The sequence below is a fragment of the Salmo salar genome, unplaced genomic scaffold (assembly GCF_905237065.1).
Source record: "Salmo salar unplaced genomic scaffold, Ssal_v3.1, whole genome shotgun sequence".
NCBI lineage: Eukaryota > Metazoa > Chordata > Actinopteri > Salmoniformes > Salmonidae > Salmo > Salmo salar.
The window spans coordinates 493752-499751 of NW_025550956.1; positions in this window are offsets into that span (position 1 = coordinate 493752).

Here is a 6000-nt window from a genome sequence, read left to right on the forward strand (position 1 = left end):
AACAAGGCATTATAATACACTGGGAGATAAACATGTCATTATAATACACTGGGAGATAAACATGGCATTACAATACATTGGGAGATAAACAAGGCATTATAAAACACTGGGAGATAAACACGGCATTATAAAACACTGGGAGATAAACACGGCATTATAATACACTGGGAGATAAACAAGGCATTATAATACACTGGGAGATAAACAAGGCATTATAATACACTGGGAGATAAACAAGGCATTATAATATACTGGGAGATAAACATCTCTTTGTAATACACTGGGGAGATAAACAAGGCATTATAAAACACTGGGAGATAAACAAGGCATTATAATACACTGGGAGATAAACAAAGCATTATAATACACTGGGAGATAAACAAGGCATTATAATACACTAGGAGATAAACATCTCATAATACACTGGGAGATAAACAAGGCATTATAATAGACTGGGAGATAAACATGGCATTATAATACACTGGGAGATAAACATCTCATTATAATACACTGGGAGATAAACATGGCATTACAATACACTGGGAGATAAACATGTCATTATAATACACTGGGAGATAAACATGACATTACAATACACTGGGAGATAAACAAGGCATTATAAAACACTGGGAGATAAACAAGGCATTATAATACACTGGGAGATAAACAAGGCATTATAATACACTGGGAGATAAACAAGGCATTATAATACACTGGGAGATAAACATCTCATTATAATACACTGGGAGATAAACAAGGCATTATAATATACTGGGAGATAAACATCTCTTTGTAATACACTGTTAGATAAACAAGGCATTATAATACACTGGGAGATAAACATGGCATTACAATACACTGGGAGATAAACAAGGCATTATAAAACACTGGGAGATAAACAAGGCATTATAATACACTGGGAGATAAACAAGGCATTATAATACACTGGGAGATAAACAAGGCATTATAATACACTAGGAGATAAACATCTCATAATACACTGGGAGATAAACAAGGCATTATAATACACTGGGAGATAAACATGGCATTATAATACACTGGGAGGTAAACATCTCATTATAATACACTGGGAGATAAACAAGGCATTATAAAACACTGGGAGATAAACAAGGCATTATAATACACTGGGAGATAAACAAGGCATTATAATACACTGGGAGATAAACAAGGCATTATAATACACTGGGAGATAAACAAGGCATTATAATACACTGGGAGATAAACATGTCATTATAATACACTGGGAGATAAACATGACATTACAATACACTGGGAGATAAACAAGGCATTATAAAACACTGGGAGATAAACAAGGCATTATAATACACTGGGAGATAAACAAGGCATTATAATACACTGGGAGATAAACAAGGCATTATAATACACTGGGAGATAAACATCTCATTATAATACACTGGGAGATAAACAAGGCATTATAATATACTGGGAGATAAACATCTCTTTGTAATACACTGTTAGATAAACAAGGCATTATAATACACTGGGAGATAAACATGGCATTACAATACACTGGGAGATAAACAAGGCATTATAAAACACTGGGAGATAAACAAGGCATTATAATACACTGGGAGATAAACAAGGCATTATAATACACTGGGAGATAAACAAGGCATTATAATACACTAGGAGATAAACATCTCATAATACACTGGGAGATAAACAAGGCATTATAATACACTGGGAGATAAACATGGCATTATAATACACTGGGAGGTAAACATCTCATTATAATACACTGGGAGATAAACAAGGCATTATAATACACTGGGAGATAAACATGGCATTACAATACACTGGGAGATAAACAAGGCATTTTAATACACTGGGAGATAAACAAGGCATTATAATATACTGGGAGATAAACATCTCATTGTAATACACTGGGGAGATAAACAAGGCATTATAATACACTGGGAGATAAACATCTCATAATACACTGGGAGATAAACAAGGCATTATAATACACTGGGAGATAAACATGGCATTACAATACACTGGGAGATAAACATGCCATTATAATACACTGGGAGATAAACATCTCATTATTATACACTGGGAGATAAACAAGGCATTACAATACACTGGGAGATAAACACGGCATTATAAAACACTGGGAGATAAACACGGCATTATAATACACTGGGAGATAAACAAGGCATTATAATACACTGGGAGATAAACAAGGCATTATAATACACTGGGAGATAAACATCTCATTATAATACACTGGGAGATAAACATCTCATTGTATTACACTGGGAGATAAACAAGGCATTATAATACACTGGGAGATAAACAAGGCATTATAATACACTAGGAGATAAACATCTCATAATACACTGGGAGATAAACAAGGCATTACAATGCACTGGGAGATAAACAAGGCATCATAATACACTGGGAGATAAACGTCATTATAATACACTGGGAGATAAACATGGCATTACAATACACTGGGAGATAAACAAGGCATTATAAAACACTGGGAGATAAACAATGCATAATACACTGGGAGATAAACAAGGCATAATACACTGGGAGATAAACATGGCATTACAATACACTGGGAGATAAACAAGGCACTATAATACACTGGGAGATAAACAAGGCATTACAATGCACTGGGAGATAAACAAGGCATTATAATACACTGGGAGATAAACATGTCATTATAATACACTGGGAGATAAACATGGCATTACAATACACTGGGAGATAAACAAGGCATTATAAAACACTGGGAGATAAACATGGCATTACAATACACTGGGGAGATAAACAAGGCATTATAAAACACTGGGAGATAAACACGGCATTATAATACACTGGGAGATAAACAAGGCATTATAATACACTGGGAGATAAACAAGGCATTATAATACACTAGGAGATAAACATCTCATAATACACTGCGAGATAAACAAGGCATTATAATACACTGGGAGATAAACATGGCATTATAATACACTGGGAGATAAACATCTCATTATAATACACTGGGAGATAAACATGGCATTACAGTACACTGGGAGATAAACATGGCATTACAATACACTGGGAGATAAACATGGCATTATAATACACTGGGAGATAAACAAGGCATTATAATACACTGGGAGATAAACATGGCATTACAATACACTGGGAGATAAACAAGGCATTATAAAACACTGGGAGATAAACAAGGCATTATAATACACTGGGAGATAAACAAGGCATTATAATACACTGGGAGATAAACAAGGCATTATAATACACTGGGAGATAAACATCTCATTATAATACACTGAAAGATAAACAAGGCATTATAATATACTGGGAGATAAACATCTCTTTGTAATACACTGGGGAGATAAACAAGGCATTATAAAACACTGGGAGATAAACAAGGCATTATAATACACTGGGAGATAAACAAAGCATTATAATACACTGGGAGATAAACAAGGCATTATAATACACTAGGAGATAAACATCTCATAATACACTGGGAGATAAACAAGGCATTATAATACACTGGGAGATAAACATGGCATTATAATACACTGGGAGATAAACAAGGCATAATACACTGGGAGATAAACAAGGCATTATAATACACTGGGAGATAAACATGGCATTACAATACACTGGGAGATAAACAAGGCATTATAAAACACTGGGAGATAAACAAGGCATTATAATACACTGGGAGATAAACAAGGCATTATAATACACTGGGAGATAAACAAGGCATTATAATACACTGGGAGATAAACAAGGCATTATAATACACTAGGAGATAAACATCTCATAATACACTGCGAGATAAACAAGGCATTATAATACACTGGGAGATAAACATGGCATTATAATACACTGGGAGATAAACATCTCATTATAATACACTGGGAGATAAACATGGCATTACAGTACACTGGGGAGATAAACATGGCATTACAATACACTGGGAGATAAACATGGCATTATAATACACTGGGAGATAAACAAGGCATTATAATACACTGGGAGATAAACATGGCATTACAATACACTGGGGAGATAAACAAGGCATTATAAAACACTGGGAGATAAACAAGGCATTATAATACACTGGGAGATAAACAAGGCATTATAATACACTGGGAGATAAACAAGGCATTATAATACACTGGGAGATAAACATCTCATTATAATACACTGAAAGATAAACAAGGCATTATAATATACTGGGAGATAAACATCTCTTTGTAATACACTGGGAGATAAACAAGGCATTATAAAACACTGGGAGATAAACAAGGCATTATAATACACTGGGAGATAAACAAAGCATTATAATACACTGGGAGATAAACAAGGCATTATAATACACTAGGAGATAAACATCTCATAATACACTGGGAGATAAACAAGGCATTATAATACACTGGGAGATAAACATGGCATTATAATACACTGGGAGATAAACAAGGCATAATACACTGGGAGATAAACAAGGCATTATAATACACTGGGAGATAAACATGGCATTACAATACACTGGGAGATAAACATGGCATTATAATACACTGGGAGATAAACAAGGCATTATAATACACTGGGAGATAAACATGGCATTACAATACACTGGGAGATAAACAAGGCATTATAATACACTGGGAGATAAACAAGGCATTATAATATACTGGGAGATAAACATCTCATTGTAATACACTGGGAGATAAACAAGGCATTATAATACACTGGGAGATAAACAAGGCATTATAATACACTAGGAGATAAACATCTCATAATACACTGGGAGATAAACATCTCATTATAATACACTGGGAGATAAACAAGGCATTATAATACACTGGGAGATAAACAAGGCATTATAATACACTGGGAGATAAACAAGGCATTATAATACACTGGGAGATAAACACGGCATTATAAAACACTGGGAGATAAACACGGCATTATAATACACTGGGAGATAAACAAGGCATTATAATACACTGGGAGATAAACAAGGCATTATAATACACTGGGAGATAAACAGGGCATTATAATATACTGGGAGATAAACATCATTATAGTACACTGGGAGATAAACAAGGCATTATAATACACTGGGAGATAAACAAGGCATTATAATACACTGGGAGATAAACAAGGCATTATAATACACTAGGAGATAAACATCTCATAATACACTGGGAGATAAACAAGGCATTATAATACACTGGGAGATAAACATGGCATTATAATACACTGGGAGGTAAACATCTCATTATAATACACTGGGAGATAAACAAGGCATTATAAAACACTGGGAGATAAACAAGGCATTATAATACACTGGGAGATAAACAAGGCATTATAATACACTGGGAGATAAACAAGGCATTATAATACACTGGGAGATAAACAAGGCATTATAATACACTGGGAGATAAACATGTCATTATAATACACTGGGAGATAAACATGACATTACAATACACTGGGAGATAAACAAGGCATTATAAAACACTGGGAGATAAACAAGGCATTATAATACACTGGGAGATAAACAAGGCATTATAATACACTGGGAGATAAACAAGGCATTATAATACACTGGGAGATAAACATCTCATTATAATACACTGGGAGATAAACAAGGCATTATAATATACTGGGAGATAAACATCTCTTTGTAATACACTGTTAGATAAACAAGGCATTATAATACACTGGGAGATAAACATGGCATTACAATACACTGGGAGATAAACAAGGCATTATAAAACACTGGGAGATAAACAAGGCATTATAATACACTGGGAGATAAACAAGGCATTATAATACACTGGGAGATAAACAAGGCATTATAATACACTAGGAGATAAACATCTCATAATACACTGGGAGATAAACAAGGCATTATAATACACTGGGAGATAAACATGGCATTATAATACACTGGGAGGTAAACATCTCATTATA